General features: G+C 31.1%; 2 long non-coding RNA genes across 2 annotated transcripts in view; one reads left to right on the plus strand and one right to left on the minus strand.

Annotated features, from left to right (window-relative positions):
* LOC117118530 overlaps positions 1–1,271 on the plus strand; it is a 6,221-nt gene extending 4,950 nt beyond the window's left edge. Inside the window, exon 2 of the long non-coding RNA XR_004447052.1 lies at positions 1,171–1,271. This is a non-coding gene — a long non-coding RNA (uncharacterized LOC117118530). The remainder of the gene's footprint in view (positions 1–1,170) is intronic.
* Positions 1,272–5,479: 4,208 nt separating this feature from the next.
* Positions 5,480–6,403, minus strand: LOC117118531. Its single transcript, XR_004447053.1, has 2 exons — positions 6,345–6,403; positions 5,480–5,582 (listed from the first exon to the last, which is right to left on the minus strand). It is a non-coding gene; the product is annotated as an uncharacterized LOC117118531 (long non-coding RNA).
* Between the last annotated feature and the right edge of the window lie 1,716 nt (positions 6,404–8,119).

The raw sequence follows: 8,119 nt of genomic DNA on the forward strand, positions 1-8,119 counted from the left end.
ACCCTAAACTATTTAATGAATTAATTAAAATATGGAATGGCTTAGAACACAATATAAAAAATCTACAAAGTATTAGTTTATTTAAAAGAGGAATACATAACAGACTACTGAAAAAATATAGATAAAACTGGTAATCTTTAATACTTGATCGAAATTTCACTTTTTTTCCATTGTATTTGTCATATTATCATTTATGAATCTTGATTTATAAATGAATCGTCTTCTATTATTATCTTTTTATTTTTATTTTGTAGTTATTATTGTTCTTTCTTTGTAGGGCATCAAAACTTAAAGCTTGCTTGTAATTGATGCCTTTTCAATTAATCTTTGAATTGAGAATTGTAAAAAAAATATATGATAAAGGAAATTGATTGAATAAAAATTTATTGTGATATTAAATCTAATGTGATAGAGCTAAAAGGCCATAATGAAAATGTTGAAATCGTGAACAAATTATTATTGTATTTTGGTAACATAATATTTCGTTAAAGTTTTGGAAGGGCCGGCTGATAAAGTTGTAGTGTTACAGCATTGATGTTTAACCATTATTATTTGTTAACTGCTATGGCTTTGGATGGATGATGGTATGGACGATTGAAAACATATGTTAATGATGATGGAATTCAGGGGGAAGACTGTCCCCTTCCTTTTGGAAAGCAAAAAAAGACACTCTTCTTCCTTTTGGAAAGCAAAAAAAAAAGAAAGAAAAAAAGAAAACATTGATCACAAAAAATGGACCCCTAGGACAGTGTTATCTTCATTGGCCTCACTTGATTCCCCAACACTAGGCTGGTGGGTGCACTTTCCCAGAAATATATCAGTAAAACTTTTGGTAGTTATTTGTGTTGTAAACGTTTGTGCCTCTTGAGTATGTTCGGACCTTTGTCAGATAGCTTCTGAGAGGCTGTGTGACATTTTTTGGGACTACTCGTCCAGGAAATAATAATATACAAGAACACTGATGAAAAGAACAAACCTAAGTCGGGCAGAATATTACCTGTCCCTAAACTGGATCATCCAAAGTTAAGGCAAGTAGACCTAAATTACCAGCATTTAATGAAGGTAATAATGATCTGGATTCTTATTTAAAACGATATGAAACGTATGCCACATGATTTGGCAGTAAATTTAAGTTCTTTATAATTAACAGGAAAATCTCGTTTATTTTAGGTTATCTACAGCCGAAGCAAATGATTACAAATTACTTAAACTGCTCTATTGAAGCCTTTCCATTTGACATGATGGGTTACATCTTGCAAGACCTGAAGCTGGGCGTTAATTTGCGGCAATTTGAAAGATGTTTTGACTAGCTGGATAGAATTAGCAGATGCAGTCAAGTTATGACATTTTGCTACGAGAACAGTTTACAGTAAGTAGGAGGCACTTTACTTTGGGAAATCAGCTGAGAACTTTTTTTAAACTGCTATGGCTGAAATTCCAAAGCAGTACGTGTTATTTGTGTCATCAAGTACAGTAGGTATTTGGAAAGAAATTCTCAATTTTTAGCATTGTCTAATCCAATAATAATTGTTATAGGAGTTGGACACGTTGCCAGAAACTGCAGGCAGTACAGACAAATGTGCCGGCTTACCTTATTCCAAGACATGTCAACCGAAATCTACTTTCCACGAAGAAGGTAGCAACGAAGAATCAGAAGTGGATAAATATAAACCAGACATAAGTGCTTGCATAGTTGAAAGAAAAGCAGCATCATTAGGTGACTGAGGGTAGTCAGGTAATGCCTACATGTGGGCATTTTCTTTCTATTGTGAGCGCAGCTTGTACAATTTACTAAGAGAATGCCAGTTTCCACAGGTACTGTTGGCTCGCATTCAGTTTCTGTTCTCCGTGACAGTGATGGCATGGTGTGGTGGTCAATAAAGGATTTGTTTTGTGTTACCTAGACAACTGACTGGCAAGATAAAAATAACCCCGTGTTTTAATAATGGTACAATATAGTTTAAATTTGATGATGTTTCAAAATTGAATTTTCTGTAGTATTTAAAATGTATTTAATGTATTGTTTCCATATTTATAGTTCTATTATTATTTTTCTGTTATTTTAGTATTCTCATTTAGGGACCACGGTGAAATAAGTTGCTTTTTGTAATTTCCTGTGTTTTTTATCCTTAAATGTTTTCCCAGTCAATATCCTTTTCATGTTTTTATATAATTTTGATGCCTTTCGTATGTGTCTGTGTATATTTGTAACGCCAATGTGGAAAAGCAAATATACAATCTGTATTTACTGTATACCCTTGGATAAAGATTATTTATTTCAATAATTAAACTTTAGTAATTCTTGTGGCCATTTTCACCTAATATCCTGGACACACCCACCTGTGTAGCAGACTGTGAATTCTAAAGTACCGCTTGACATGAGTTGACGACGGATACTGTGGACAAGCTGTATTTTAGTTTAAAAAAAATGCCATTGTTTTATGATTATGGGGTATATTTGTGATGTACGTATCAACAAAACGAGGTAGGCCTATGTATTGTATGTGTTAAAATAAAACAATTGCAATTTGTATTTTTTTAAAGACTTTTTAAGTTCCGTTATCAAACAATACGAGTCAGTTTCTTTGTAGGTGTGCATGGCATGGTGGAAATAGACTCGGGCGTTTTTAAGTTCCGTTATCAAACAATACGAGTCAGTTTCTTTGTAGGTGTGCATGGCATGGTGGAAATAGACTCGGGCGGATGAACATGGCTTGTTTCGAAAAGGATTTTTGATGTGATTAGGTAGGCCTGTGCATTTTATATACTTGTACATGTGTACTTGTGTACTGTTTTTCAAAGTTGTACAGTTGCATAATTTAACAAATATTGAAATGCAATGCAAGTAACATAAACATTCCTAAATATATATACATTACAAATAATTAAGAATTATGAGAGTTTTTAAAAGATAAAATAGTCATGTATGTATGTGTGTACCGGTATACATACGTACGTACGTTGCATACATATTCTTTTTTTCATGATTCAATTAACCCCAAAAAAAAAAAAAAAAAAAAATCAGCTCACATGTCCTAAAACGGTAGACCTAGAAGTTTTTATTTTTATTTTATTTTTTGACTAAGGGAAGGGTGATCAAGACCCCTGACACTCCAGATTCGCCAAAATGTAACTCGGTTGGGGTCTGGATAAACACTCTCTTTCCGCTCAATCTCCTCCTTTTTCCTCTTTCTTTTCTTGCATTTCTTTCTGATCATACAAAAATCTCCATAGACATATATTTTCTGCCAAAAAGTGGGGTCCCCCAGTCCCATGGTTGAGTTGTCCTACGTAAAACCTATTTCTAACCCATAAAACAAAAACAAAGAAAGTCCATTGGATCTTCCAACTGATGATATAATTTCTTCGTTCCTTAAAATTATCATGTCTCAACCTTACTGTTTCTTGTTCTTTTTTTTTTTTTTGGCAGATGAAGCAACAGAACATGACCCATGCGGCAAGGCGTGAAAAGTGTGCTGAAGTTTTGTTAGAACATTTACTGAATAGTGCGATAATCCCGGTAAAGGAAGGTATAGGAGCATCCATCAATTTTAAAGGATATGGAATCATGTCTGTTTGACAATGGTGCATATTGATGTGGCAATACAATACTGTTTGTGAGAATTATATTTGATGGTGTTTGGAAAAAAATAAAACAATTGAAAAGCATCACAGTAGGCCTACTTGCTGCTACTTGGAAATTGGACTCTTGCAAGATTTTGTTTGCTTAAATCAGATTCAACACGAAGCCACTATAGTGTAAGCTCAGTTGTTCAATTCCTACCCAAATGACTTTATTTGCAAGTATCATCGAACATGCTGAGCATTCAGTATGATGAAATAAAACATTCCTAACATAAAAAACAGCATTGAATGGCATTACAATCCTCAGTGGTACATGGAAATGGGATTTACACACCAGATAACTAGCCTGGTTCTTAACCACTACAACACTAAAATTGCGCTTTTCCAAATCAGTATTTGTGAAAGTCACTGAGGATATAAAAACAATATCTGTATTTAAACAATTTTTTGTTTTGCAGACGACAGACAACTATCTGCAAGATGATAAGTAACTTTTGATATACATCAAAGAATTAATAATACTGTAAGTATTAAGTGGAATATACTGAAGCTGAATGATTAACTTTATTATTACCTTTAATTTTATTTAATTCATGTTTTTTTTTTTAGAATATTTCTGGTGGATGCAGCAACACAGTTGCAAGACAGGAAAAGTACTGCTGCAGAGGAAGACAAGGAAGAGAAACCTATTATAATTAATTTTGTCTAATATAGGCAATTTAATTTAGTTAATTTAATTTGTCATGCTTAATACAATACAGAAGTTTTGTTAACATCTTGCTGAATATTGTGATGCCGTAATCCTGGTGAAAACGGTTGTATTATTTGTTGCAGCATCAAGACAACAATTGCTTAATTCTGAAAAAAACTGAGTATATTGTACAGAAGATATAAACTGGCTAATTACAATCCGACTAGAGAACCAGAAAACTACTATGATTAATAGCAGAGCATTTTAACTTTCTATATAATGAATTGTTGATGCCAATAATTTACATTAAGTGATTTTGGTTATGAAGATAATAAAAAATATAAGTAGTGTGTTGACTTTTCTTTGCTGTTCAAGTTTGAAGACTAGTGGATGCAGGTAAATTGTTGCAGCATCAAGACAACGATTGCTTCATTTTGAAAAACTGATTATATTGTACAGAAGATATAAACTGAATATTACTAAGAGAACCAGAAAACTAATATAACTTGTATTTTAACTTTCCATATAATGAATTGTTGATGCCTAATAATTTTCATTACGCGATTTTGGTTATGAAGATGATAAAAAAAAATTCAATAGTGTTTTGATGTTTGTTTGCTGTTCAAGTTTGAAGACTGATGGCTTGACTGATGGATGCAGGTAAGATGAAAAAAGCGCCCTCCGATAGAAAAAGGCTAATTTTTCCCATGTCCCTCAATTTCTATTAGAAGTGGTGCTGAAGGGTGCCCTCTAATAGAAAGCCAAAATTTCCAGGGTCTCTAAAATTATTTAAAGGGGTCCTGTGTGGTGCTGAAAACCGCCCTCTAAAGCCACTTTAGTTTAATGTTTTTCGGTGGTCTCTTATTTGTCATTAATTTAATTAATAAGGAGGTAGTGCCCTCTAATAGCCAGTTTTTATGTTATTCTGAAAAACTTGGATGTTAGAGGGCGCTTACTGCCGTTGACAGTTAAGACGCCCTAAAAAACTTTAAATTAAAATGGTTATTTAGGGCGATTTTCTTCACTATTTTTATCAGAACCGGACAGATTAATGTGGCCAAATAACTTAGTCATATTTTGGGCCTTTTTCTATTCGAGGGCGTTTTTTTTTTTTTTGCCATCCTGCTTTTTCAATGCTCGAGAAGAAGAAAATACTCAATAATAAACTGAAGACAATGAATATTTATTTATTCAAAATACTCCAATACAATGAATATTTATTCAAAATATTTCCAAAACGATACTGAATTACAAAGAATATTTATTTGAAATAGAAAGCTTCAATTGCCAAATCAGTTGCCACATTCTGAAAGAATAAGAAATTAGAGCAATAAGCTATGGAATGGAAAACATTCAAAGTTATTTTCAATTGAAACATTTACGCAAATTTATACAATTTTAAGTCCAGTGGAAAGGGAAAACTATTTAAGTTATTTTTAATTGAAACATTTATGCAAATTTATACAATTTTTAATTCCAGTGGAAAGGGTAAACATTTTAAGTTATTTCTAATTCCAGTGGAAAGGGAAAACATTTACATTTATTTTTAATTGAAACATTTACGCAAATTTATACTATTTTAAGTTATTTTTAATTGAAACATTTACGCAAATTATACAACAATTTTTAAGTCCAGTGGAAAGGGAAAACATTTAATGTTATTTTTAATTGAAACATTTGCGCAAATTTATACAATTTTTAAGTCCAGTGGAAAGGAAAATTATTTAAATTTATTTTTAATTGAAACATTTACGCAAAATTATACAACTATTTTTGAGTCCAGTGGAAAGGAATATGTTTAAAGTTATTTTTAATTGAAACATTTACGCAAATTTATACAACAATTTTTAAGTCCAGTGGAAAGGAAAACTAAAGTTATTTTTAATTGAAACATTTACGCAAATTAATACAATTTAAAGTTATTTATTATTACATGTAAATCAAATAATTTAAGAAACAAGTATCAAATCTGAAATCAGTGTTGGCATTTATTTCTCCCACAAAGCAATTTGCAATGGACATGCAATTTACAATAAGAAAATTCACAAAGTTTTTCTAGCACACTCACCATTCAGTAGAGGAAGCAAAATTCCCCATTCAGCCAAGCAGGGCTAGTCCACTTGTTGCAGAGGTGCAAAGTCTAAATTTTCTTCAGAATTTCTATAGTAAAATAAATTGCAAATTTATAAATACAAATGCACCATAAATATCAAAATGTTTAATTGTTAATTTAATTATTATAATTCTATAAAAAAATATATGAATTTGGTCAAATAATTAAATTTTAATTTTATGAACTAATAATCATAACATAATTAAATATTATATGCAGAATGAAAATGATTTGTCAGGTATGTGCCTCCTAAAGTGGGGTGTGGATGTGGGGACCAATTAATGTGATTTAAGGGCAAACAGTCTACACCAGATATTTCAAAAATAGGTCAATTGATCTTTGAATGAAACTTTTGGGAAAGTAAACAAGTTAGGAAAGAAGAAATTATGTGTTGGGAGACCATCTAATTTAGGGTGTAAATTTGAGGGTCATTTAAATTTGTCAGGTCCCAGACCTACAGTAAATCTTAATGGGTATGATTGCAACTTTGTATAACAGTTTGTCAAGGTCTAGTATTAAAAGAAATGATTAATTGTTTGTGACAATCCAGAGTAGGGTGTGGATAAAGTGGACCATTCAAATGAAAACATCCCAGACCAGATATTTCACACTAACGGATCACCTGATTTAAATGAAACTTTCGGGAAAGTTAAAAGGAAGATATTATTATTTGTTGGGGACAATCCAGGTTAGAGTGTAAATTTAAGGGTTATTTAATTGCTTACATCCCAGATATAAATGGATGAAAATGAAACTTTGCAGAATATTAGTTTTTCATGGTCAGAGAATGATGAAATTTTGGTGACAATCTGGTATGGATATGAGGACCATTTAAAAGAAAACGTCCCAGACCAGATATTTTGAAAACGGATCAACTGATCTGAACGAAACATATGGGTAAGTTTAACCAAGTTACAAGGAAGAAATTATTGTGTTGGGCATGATCCAGTTTAGGGTGTAAATGTGAGAGTCATTTAAATATCTGATGACCCAAACATAAATCCCTGAAAAGTTGTTAATGGGTCTAAATGTTCACTTTCTGTATATAGTTTGTCAAGGTCAATTCTTATAGCAAACCACTTTATATAGTTTTGTTCATTGTTTTGTTATATTAATGACAAAATAAAATAATATTATTATTTTGATCTCTCCAACTGTATTACCCTATTAATTTTACATTAATTTCAATTAAAAAAAACTTATTTCATATAAATTTTATTTTAATTTATTTTAAAATAATTTAATTATGGTTTTTGTGTTATAATATTGAAATTGTAATGTTTATTCTTAGTGATAAATCAGGTCGAAAGTTATCCCTCAAAGCTTTTACAATGGACAAGAATTCATAAGAACAAGTTTTTCCACTCACCATTCAGTAGAATTAACGAGCACAGAACAACAAAGCAACATTATAGCCATTGAGCTGAGCAGGATGAGTCCACCGGTTTGCTGAAATCTTTGTAATGTTCAGCCTTCTACAAAATTTTTACTGAAATAAAAAACATACATTCATCAAAAAACTAGAATTAGGAAAAGAAAAGCAACAAACATTAAAATATGTAAATTTTAATTTTAGAATAATACTTGTCCATAGCAAATAAAAAAATTATTTTAATATTATTATTACTATCATCATTATTTAATTCCAACATTAGGTCAAATAATGAAATTTTAATGTTAATCATTAATGTAATTATTTTAAGAACAAGAATCATATAAATGTATTTTAT

Source organism: Anneissia japonica, unplaced genomic scaffold, assembly GCF_011630105.1.
Source record: "Anneissia japonica isolate Jap-2015-1 unplaced genomic scaffold, ASM1163010v1 scaffold287869_len1821871_cov162, whole genome shotgun sequence".
Taxonomy (NCBI): Eukaryota; Metazoa; Echinodermata; class Crinoidea; order Comatulida; family Comatulidae; genus Anneissia; species Anneissia japonica.